The following is an 11,034-nucleotide window of genomic DNA, read 5'->3' as shown; positions in this document are numbered from 1 at the left end:
ACTTGGGAGACGGTGTGTGTCTGATTAAACTTACAAGGGTGTTGCATCATACACAAGTGCCTAAATGGTGACAGAGATCTACTAGCCCTATATCAGACATATCAAGTCTGCAACACCCCAGTCCAGTCCAGTCCATTATTCTGATAAATCCAATATGTCTTTCTGGGTTTCTAGGTCTTGTGCAAAAGTTTCTGGGGGCTTCATAGTGTATTCAACTGACTGTTCAGTGTCATTGACTGATACAGTGCAGTACAACGATCCATCCACTAAGACCATGTTTGTAAAACTTCTAGTGACAGAATGTAACTGCAAAAATCTCTAACCTACACTGTAAAAATAGAAAATCTCAAAACACCAAGATCATGTAATGAAACCATGAAAAGTAGTGCACCTAAGCTGAGATCTGGTGTTTGGAGGGTGTTTGAATGTAAACCCAATGTAAGTGTATGTATACAGAATGTGTTGAAAAACAAAAATCAAGGACTCTGATACACCCAAAGTGGTTCTTCAACCTGAATATTGGTTTTAAGAGAGTGTTGTGAAAACACTTCTGGGGTTTCAGTGCATTTAAAAGGCAGCATCAAAACACAAAGAAATGTGTTTCTCAGACAATGAATATCAGGTATGAAGGTAAGGCCCAGATGCAGACAATGTCGAATTCACAATGGTTTAATAATCCAACAGGGGCAGGCAATAGACAGGTCAAGGCAGGCAGGGGTCAGTGAACCAGAGGTAGGGCAACGGTACCAGATGGCAGGCAGGCAGAGGTCAATAATCCAGAGGTGGGGCAACGGTACAGGTCGGCAGGCAGGTAGAGTAGTCAGGCAGGCGGGCTCAGAGTCAGGACAGGCAAGGGTCAAAACCAGGAGGGCGAGAAAAAGAGAGACTGGGAAAAGCAAGAACTGAGACAAAAACACTGGTTGACTTGACAAAGAAGACGAACTGGCAACAGACAAACAGAGAACCCAGGTATAAATACACAGGGGATAATGGGGAAGATGGGTGACACCTGGAGGGGTGGAGACAATCACAAAGACAAGTGAAACAGATCAGGGTGTGACAGTAGCCCCCCCTCTAGGGGCGCCACCTGGTGTCCTACCTGGGCGCATATCTGGTTGACCGGGAGGCCGGCGGTGGAAGTCATCGATGATGGCTGGGTCCAGGATGTCTCTAGCAGGGACCCAGCACCTCTCCTCTGGGCCATAACCCTCCCAGTCAACCAGGTACTGGAAACCCCTGCCCAATGGTCGAAAACTCAGGAGGCGTCTCACTGTGTACGCCGGATGGGCTTGGGAACAGAAGACAAAAGGGCTGTGAGACACAGGCTTAATCCTAGACACATGGAAAGTAGGGTGAATACGTAGGGTACGGGTAACAAAAGACTAACAGCAGTGGGGCTATTGACTCTAGAAATGGGGAACGGGCCAACGAAATGGGGGAAAGTTTACGGGACTCCACCCAAAGGGGCAGGTCCCGGGTGGAGAGCCATACCCTCTGCCCGAGCCAATGGCGATCCGCTTGTCTCCTATACCTGGAAGTGGTCTTCAACAGAGCGGCCCGGGCTCTCTTCCAGGTATGGTGACAGCAGATGAACATCTGGGCAGAGGGATTGCTGACTTCCTCCTCTTGCTCGGGGAAGAGCAGAGGCTGATCCCAAGGAACACTCGAAGGGCGAGAGACCCGTGGCAGAGCCAGGAAGGGTGTTGCGAACGTACTCAACCCATACCAGTTGCTGACTCCAGGTGGTAGGGTTGGCGGAGACTAGGCAGTGAAGAGTCGTCTCTAAGTCCTAGTTGGCTTGCTCTGACTGGCCGTTGGACTGGGGTGGAATCCGGAGGACAGGCTGGCCGATGACCCAATGAGCGTGCAGAACGCCTTCCAGAACCGGGACGAGAACTGCGGACCCCGGTCGGAGACCATGTCCACCGGGAGTCTGTGGATCTGGAAGATGTGCTGCACCATAAGCTGGGCCGTCTCCTTGGCCGAGGGTAGTTTGGGGAGAGGAATGAAGTGGGCAGCTTTGGAAAACTGGTCGACCACAGTCAGGATGGCAGTGTTGCCCTCAGACAGGGGGAGACTCGTGATGAAATCCAGGAATATATGGGACCAGGGATGATGAGGGACAGGCAGTAGTTGGAGAAGACCAGCTGGAGCTTGCCGAGGAGTCTTGTTCTGTGCGCAGACCGTGCAGGCTGGGACAAACACGGCAACATCTGGAACCATGGTAGGCCACCAAAAGTGATGTTACACGAAGGCTAGGGTCCGACGAGAGCCCAGGTGACAGGCAAGCCTGGAGGAATTGGCCCACTCCAGGACCGGACAGCGTCAGGCACAAATATCCGGTTATCTGGGCCCCCCCCCACCAGGGTTCGGCTGGGACCGCTGCGCCTCAAGGGACCCGTTTCCCTATACCCCAGCTGAGTGTCGTCGCCAGGCATGAGGTGAAAGGATAGACTCGGGCTCTGGGGTGGTAACCATGGGGTTATAGTGGCGAGACAGGGCATCCGGCTTGACGTTCTTGGACCCCGGCCGGTAGGAGAGGGAAAAGTTGAACCGGGTAAACAGCAGGGCTCATTGCGCTTTGATGGAGCTGAGGTGCTTGGCGGTGCGGAGATACTCCAGGTTTTTGTGGTCGGTCCATACAATGAAGGGATGTTCCACCCCTTTTAGCCAGTGCCTCCATTCCTCCAACACCATCTTCACGGCGAGAAGCTCCCGATTCCCCACATCATAGTTCCTCTCTGTGGTGTTGAGGTGGTGGGAGAAGAGGGCGCAGGGATGCAGCATAAGGTCCAGGGCAGAACGTTGGGACAGGACAACCCCCACTCCAACATCCGAAGCATCGGCCTCCACCATGAACTGATGGGAAGGGTCAGGATGAACCAGGATAGGAGCAGTGGTGAAGTGGTGTTTAAGGTCCCAGAACACCCGGTCATCAGCAGATGACCACGTGAACGAAACCTTGGTAGAGGTGAGTGCAGACAGGGGGGAGGCCAGGGTGCTGTAACCCTGGATAAAGCGGCGATAAAAGTTGGCGAACCCCAGGAAGCATTGCTGCTGCACCCTAGACATAGGCTGAGGCCAATCCACCACCACTCTCACCTTCTCGGGATCCATCTGGACACTCCCAGTAAAGATGATGCAGCCCAGAATGGGAATGGTGGAGCGATGGATCTCGCACTTTTCCGCTTTAACAAACTGGTTCTCCAGAAGGCGCTGGAGAACCTGTCGGACGTGGAGCATGTGTTCTTGGGGGGAGCGGGGGAAGACGAGGATGTCATCAATGTAGACGAAGACGAACCGGTTCAGCATGTCGCGGAGAACATCATTCACCAGAGCCTGGAACACGGCAGGGGTGTTGGTGAGGCCAAAGGGCATGACCAGATATTTGTAGTGGCCGCGTTGAAGGCGGTCTTCCACTCGTCCCCCTCTAGTATCAGCATCAGGTGGCAGGCATTTCGTAGATCCAGCTTGGAGAAAACAGTGGCCCCCTGGAGCGGCTCGAAGGCTGAGGAAATGAGTGGTAAAGGATACCGGTTCTTCACAGTAATGTCATTGAGTCCCTGATAGGCAATGCACAGGCGCAGGGTCTTGTCCTTTTTCTCCACGAAGAAGAAACCTGAAAACTGAGAGGAAGAGGGATGGATAAATCCTGTAGCTAGGGAGTCCCCAATGTAGGTCTCCATAGCCTTGGTCTCTGGTCCCAACAGAGAGTACAGACATTCCCGGGGCAGCGTGGTGCTAGGGAGAAGGTCAATCCCGCAGTCATAGGGGCGGTGCGGTGGAAGGGAAGTGGCCCGGGACTTTCTGAACACCTCCCAGAGGTCCTGGTACTCCGCGGGAATGGCAGAGAAGTCTGGAGCAGAGAGGTCTTCCGCGCCCCCAGGAAGAAGTCCCAGGGCAGGTTGCGCCGACTTCAGACAACAGGCGTGGCAGAACGGACTCCAGCCCATGATTGCACCCGTAGACCAGTTGATGAGGGGATTGTGTCGCTGGAGCCAGGAGAATCCCAAAACCACAGGAATCTGGGGGGACTTGAGCAGGAATTTAATGGTCTTGGACACACGTAGGTTGATGGGAGTGGTGTTATGGGTGACCCGATCTATAGAGCGCCCGTCCAGCGCTCTTACATCCATGGGAATGGAGAGGAGCAGAGTGGGGATGTTCAGCTCGGAAGCCAGTGTGGCGTCCAAAAATCTCTCACCGGCCCCAGTGTCAATGAGGACCCAGAGAGATTTGGACTAGTTTCCCAACAGCAGAATGACATGAAAAGGGGTGCAAGTAAGGGAGGCAGAACAATTCTCCATATGGCCCACCAGAGTACTCGCTCCTACCTGTGAGCCTGGTTTTTTACTGGGCAAGACGACACAAAATGACCAAAAGTCCCGCAATACAGACAGCTCCTTGTGTTGATCCTGTGTTGCCATTCCGCTGGCGAGAGCCCAGCTCTGCCTAGTTGCATAGGCTCGGGAAATAGTGCCTCGGCCGTCTTCGGTGACTCTCGAGGAAGGTCGGGAAACCTCGGGTGCTCTCAGCAACAGGACCGTTGGGGACTTACGGGATGACTCAGAGGTGAGGTGGAATCCCTGGACATGCGAACGAAACTGAATTTCCTCTCCATCCGTCATTCCTGCAATCACCCATCAATGCGGATGGTCAAAGCGATGAGGGAGTCAAGATCCATGGTTAACTCCCGAGCAGCTCGTCCTTAACCTCCTCCGAGACGCCATGCAGGAACATGTGGAACAGTGCTTCCTGGTTCCATACACTCTCCGCTGCCAACGTGTGGAAATCCACTGCATAGTCGGCCACTCTGCGAGCGTCCTGCCGGAGCTGGATTAGCTTCCGGGCAGCTTCTCTCCCAGAGAACGGGACATCAAAAATCTTCCTCACCTCTCCCATAAACCCCTCCAGACTCACGGACATGGCCGGCTGTTGTTCCCATATGGCGGTAGCCCGGGTGAGAGCCCTCCCAGACATCAGCGTGATGAGGTAGGCAATCTTGAAGCAATCCGAGGGGAAGGAGGAGGGCTGAAGCTCAAAAATGAGGGCACACTGAGCTAAAAAAGCCCGACAGGTGCTCGGCTCTTCATTAAAACGTTCCGGGGGAGGTAAACGGTGCTCCCGGGAAGGTGGAGTGACCGGTGGGGTGCCGCTGCTGACCGCCGAGGGGTTACCACTGTGGTAAGCTGCCCCCCAGACAACCCGTGAAATTGCTCCAGCAGCATGTCCAACGCCCGGTCATGGCGCTCAGCTAATGTTTGGACCCCCTCCATAAGACCAAGAAGCACTTCCTAATGCCTACCAATGGAGGCTGCTTGGGATGAGATGGTGTTGCGCAGCTGGCCCGGGTCTGCTGGGTCAGTCATGGCCAGTTCGTACTATCAGGTATGAAGGTAAGACCCAGATGCAGACAATGTTGAATTAACAATGGTTTAATAATCCAACAGGTCCAGGAAATAGACAGGTCAAGGCAGGCAGGGGTCAGTAAACCAGAAGTGGGGCAACGGTACCGGACGGCAGGCAGGCTCAGAATAGGCAGAGGTCAATAATCCAGTACAGATCGACAGGCAGGCTCAGGGGCAGGCAGAGTTGTCAGGCAGGCGGGCTCAGAGTCAGGACAGGCAAGGGTCAAAACCAGGAGGGTGAGAAAAAGAGAGACTGGGAAAAGCAGGAGCTGAGACACAAAACCGCTGGTTGACTTGACAAACAAGACAAACTGGCAACAGACAAACAGAGAACACAGACATAAATACACAGGGGATAATGGGGAAAATGGTCGACACCTGGAGGGGGGTGGAGACAATCACAAAGACAGGTGAAACAGATCAGGGTGTGACAGAATGGCTTATAAATGCAAATGGTTTATCGCCTAAATATTGATTGTGATAAAAGACATGTATTTTTTTGTGGAATTCCACCTTCATTTTTGCTGTACTTTATTTAGACAGATTGGAAACAGGAGGGTCAGTAAGATGGTACATTTCTTTGGAATTGGAACCACAGATAAGGTTTTGTCTCCTTTAAGTTGGTGGCAGCTCAATTGCCACTAGTTGTGGTGTTACAAAGCACTTCATTTTAACAGTGTAGTGGACTCTGTGATGGGATCAGACAGTGTCAGTGTGTTGATCTTGTTTTTCTTGTCAGTCTATACAGTATATTACATTAACATTTACACGCCACAGTACAGGTCAGTGGGAGAGATGTAAAACTGTACTTAGTCCATAGAATTCATCTTCCTCTCACTACCATGGTATGCATCTCACAAATACAGCTTACTTGGTGTAAATCAGCTATGGGTCAATGTCAACCACTAACACGAGAGAGGTGGAACAAGATAGATGGAGAGAGAGGGAGGGTTTGGAATATCAAAGAGAGGAGGGAATAAGAGAGGGAGCTGGGAAGAGATAGGAGGACGTGGAAAGATGCACATATGGAGTGCATAGACCCGTGTATAGACCCCTTTCTGTGTTTGCAAACATTGCCACACGGGGGCGATGCGTGCAAGTGCTCAATGCCAGCAAAAAAAGTCTCCATTTACATGTTGCTTATGAGTGTATTTCACACTATTTCAGGATTATAATTGGATTTTAAGGCTCGTGTGAATGTCCTGCTTAATTTAATGTTTGCATTATCATTGCAAATCAACTACATTACACTTAAAATACACTTCAACCAGTAAAATGGCTCTTTGGCTAGCTTTTGCTACAGCGTATGTAAATGAGCTTCAGCATTCTAGCTAGCAACTGTTATTTTGCAAAGATCACAACCATATATAATCTTAGCGACTGTTCAAGCAATAACCAAAACATCATTGTAAGCGTATGAGAACCCCCCAAAAATGATTTTGTTTAGAAGTAATAAAAATGTAAATCTAGGCTATATTGAATGGGCACAGATGGAGATGGCTTTCTTACTGCTGCCAAAAGTTGCGTGCATCTGTGCTTGATGTCAGTGTGTCTTGTAGTGAAAAGGGGTCTATAGGAGATTGTGGGAAAGAGACAAGAAAAAGAGGAGAGAGATAGACAGAAATGGGGAGGAAGGTAGGGATTGAGTGAGACAGACAGAGAGAAATACAGCTACAAATCAGAGAGATCTATAGTATTTCCATCGCTGCTGGTCAGGTGATAAACTGACAGAACCCAGAACTCTTCTTTCCTCACACACTTGACCAGAACCCCACGTGTCAGGGTTCACCCTCTTCACCTGTCATAACATTTACATTCCATCACATAGGAGTTGCGTAGCAACACACACACACACGCGCACACACTATCAGGCTGAAAAGTAATGTGAAAGTGTATAGGTTTGCACATGAAAGATAATTCATGCATTATAATTATTTGCAGGACTCTGTCAGCCACTTTCATTGAGGTTTCTACATGTACATTTTTGTGTGTGTTCTGTCTTCCAATAAAACGCTTGTTGAGCAAAATAAGAAATGCTAAGTAAATCCTCAAATCTGTAGAATCATGCAACCCAGATACAGTGCCTTCAGAAAGTATTTACAATTTAAAATGTGTTTAATTGAGATTTTGTTTCACTGATCTACACACAATACCTCATAATGTCAAAGTGGAGTTTTGTTTGTAGAACATTTTAGAAATGAATAACAAATCTAAAGCTGAAATGTCTTGAGTCAATAAGTATTCAACCCCTTTGGTATGGCAAGCCTAAATAAGTTCAGGAGTAAAAATGTGCTTAACAAATCGCATAATAAGTTGCATAGACTCATTATGTTTTCAATAATAATTGTTAACATGATTTTTGAATGACTAACCCATCTCTGTACCCCACACATAAAATTATCTGTAAGATCCCTCAATCGAGTAGTGAATTTCAAGCACAGATTTAACCACAAAGACAAGGACCGTTTTTCATATTCCTCGCAAAGAAGCGCACCGGTTGGTTGTTGTGTAAAAATAAAAAAAGTAGATGATGAATATCCCTTTGAGCATGGTGAATTATGAATTAGGCTTTGGATGGTGTTTCAAAAAACCCAGTCACTACAAAGATACAGGCATCCTTCCTAACTCAGTTTCCAGAGAGGAAGGAAACTGCTCAGGGATTACACCATAAATCCAATGGTGTGATATGTGAAAACTGAGGATGGAGCAACAACATTGTAGTTAATTCACAATACTAACCTAAATGACAGAGTGAAAAGAAGGAAGACTGTGCAGAATACAAATATTCCAAAACATACATCCTGCTTGCAACAAAGCACTTAACTAATCCTGCGAATGATGTGGCAAAGAAATTGACTTTTTGTCCTGAATACAAAGTGTTATATTTGGGGAAAATCCAACAACACATCACTGAGCACCACTCTTCATATTTTCAAGCATGGTGGTGGTTGCATCATGTTATGGGTAAGCTTGTCATCGGCAATGACTAGGGAGTTTTTTAAGATAAAAAGAAACGGAATAAAGTTATACTGAACAAAAATATAAAGGCAACATGCAACAATTGTAAAGATTTTACTGAGTTACAGTTCATAGAAAGAAATTCATTAGGCCCTAATCTATGGATTTTACATGACTGGGCAGGGGCGCGGCATGGGAGGGCATAGGCCAACCCACTTGGGAGTCAGGCCCACCCACTGGGGAGCCAGGTCCAGCCAATCAGCATGAGTTTTTCCTCACAAAAGGGCTTTATTAAAGACAGAAATACTCCTCAGCTTCTTGATATGCCACACCTGTCAGGTGGATGTATTTTCTTGGCAAAGGAGAAATGCTCACTAAGAGTGATGTAAACAAATTTGTGCACAACATTTGAGAGAAATAAGCTTTTTGTGCGTATGGAAAATGTCTGGGATCTTTTACTTAAGCTCATAAAACATGGGACCAAAACTTTACATTATTGCATTTATATTTGTGTTCAGTATATACGCACAAGCAAAATCCTATAGGAAAACCTGGATCAGTCTGCTTTCCAACAGACACTGGGAGATGAATTCACCTTTCAGCAGGACAATAACCTAAAACAGGCCAAATCTACATTGGAGTTGCTTACCAAGATTACATTGAATGTTCCTGAGTGGTCTAGTTACAGTTTTGACTTAAATCGACATGAAAATCTATTGCAAGACTTGAAAATGGCTGTCTAGCAATGGTCAACAATCAACTTGACACAGCTTGAAGAATTTTAAAAGGAATAATGGGCAAATATCGTACAATCCAGGTGTGCAAAGCTCTTAGAGACTTACCCCGAAAGACTCACAGCTTTAATCACTGCTAAAGGTGCTTCTACAAAGTATTGACTCAGGTGAGAATATTCATGGAAATGTGCAAAAATGTCTAAAAACAAATTTTCACTTTGTCATTATGGGGTTACACTGTATAAAACGACACCCTAAACTCCTTTACTAGTCTCAGTTTGCTGTTTTGCTTGTTACCTTGTATAAGACAAAGCTGCTTGTTTTGGGGGGGCCAGGGTAAAGGCCAGGGTAAAGAATGATTATCCACGGACACTGCAACTTTAGATATAGACTCAAGGTTTAATTAGAGCAACCACACAACTTCAGGGGACAAATAAATGATGAAATCCTATGAACAGAGAGCTGGAACCTGCAAAGGCATCAAACTCTTAACTCGAGTTAACCCCTGCTCTTTACACCCCAGAGCCCCAGCATCCGGTATCAAAATAAAAGTCCTTCGATTATGGTCCCACACTATCACTGTACTGCTATGGTTTATTACAGCTTGTATCTATGTTTGTGTGTCTGTGCGTGTGAGCACAGACTTCTTCTCACACTGACTTCATTGACATACAGTAGACGTCAATTCTAATCGGTCAGCTGGCAGTAGAGTTTGGTTTCTAATCTTGGTCTCAAGCTCTATTTGAACTCAGCACTACAGATAACCAAGGAACAGAGATTGGTCTCAAGGTTGAAAGTATTGCTTAATTGCCAACCCAATTCAACTTTGTAATGTCAGGTTTAAACCTTGTGATTCACTCACAGAGGTGTCATGGGTTATTGTCTGGGCAGACTCGGTACCTTGCAAGGATCACGTCGATCTCTGTGGTCAAGAACTCTTTCAAAATGATGAGAGACAGGCCATCGTCTGAGAGGGCAGGGAGGTTCACACTCTGTTAAAGAGAGAGAAAAGAGAGAGAGACGGAGAGGGAGAGGGAGAGGTTGAGTGAGACGGTAACTCTGGTCAACTGAGATTAAATGGTTACATACACACACATACACACACATACAGTAGCTCAGCGTAACTCACTTTATCAGGCTTGAAGAATACTACAGGTTTTGATTTGAAGTGACACTGACATGCATTCAGCAACTTTGTTGCAGTGGATAGTTGAAGAATGTGTAACCAGTACAGCGCATGCACACATGCACGCACACATCAAGACTCATCGTGTCAAATCTCGTTTGTCTGAATCTTACTGACAGGAAGCAGGCTATGACTACCATAATAAGCACTCATGGGTGGGAGATGGATATACGGCCTGCTTTAAGCCTTAAGTAAACATAATTTAACTCCTGTAATCACACATAATCCCTGGACTCTAGTGTGGAAACAAATGTGAGAGAGCGAGAGGCTCAAAGGCCATGGAAAATCAGCAGCAGCGCTTTTCTCACTTGTGGGAAAATTAAAGTATGGTTTAATGTATTGGGGAACTACAGAATCAATAGTGCTGTGAAGTCATTACAGTGAGGGAAAAAAGTATTTGATCCCCTGCTGATTTTGTACGTTTGCCCACTGACAAAGAAATGATCAGTCTATAATTTTAATGGTAGGTTTATTTGACCAGTGAGAGACAGAATAACAACAGAAAAATCCAGAAAAATGCATGTCAAAAATGTTATAAAATTATTTGCATTTTAATGAGGCAAATAAGTATTTGACCCCCTCTCAATCAGAAAGATTTCTGGCTCCCAGGTGTCTTTTATACAGGTAACGAGCTGAGATTAGGAGCACACTCTTAAAGGGAGTGCTCCTAATCTCAGCAATCAATCAATCAGATTCCAAACTCTCCACCATGGCAAAGACCAAAGAGCTCTCCAAGGATGTCAGGGAC

The 11,034-nt window shown here is 47.1% G+C and overlaps 1 long non-coding RNA gene across 1 annotated transcript; it reads right to left on the bottom strand.

Moving 5' to 3' along the window:
* Positions 1 to 1,205: 1,205 nt before the first annotated feature.
* On the bottom strand, positions 1,206 to 10,342 carry LOC115198891 (uncharacterized). Its single transcript, XR_003879313.1, has 3 exons — positions 10,230 to 10,342; positions 10,001 to 10,092; positions 1,206 to 1,288 (listed from the first exon to the last, which is right to left on the bottom strand). It is a non-coding gene; the product is annotated as an uncharacterized LOC115198891 (long non-coding RNA).
* Positions 10,343 to 11,034: the final 692 nt, after the last annotated feature.

The sequence above is a fragment of the Salmo trutta genome, chromosome 8 (assembly GCF_901001165.1).
Source record: "Salmo trutta chromosome 8, fSalTru1.1, whole genome shotgun sequence".
NCBI lineage: Eukaryota > Metazoa > Chordata > Actinopteri > Salmoniformes > Salmonidae > Salmo > Salmo trutta.
This window is presented reverse-complemented; position numbering and strand designations above follow the sequence as displayed.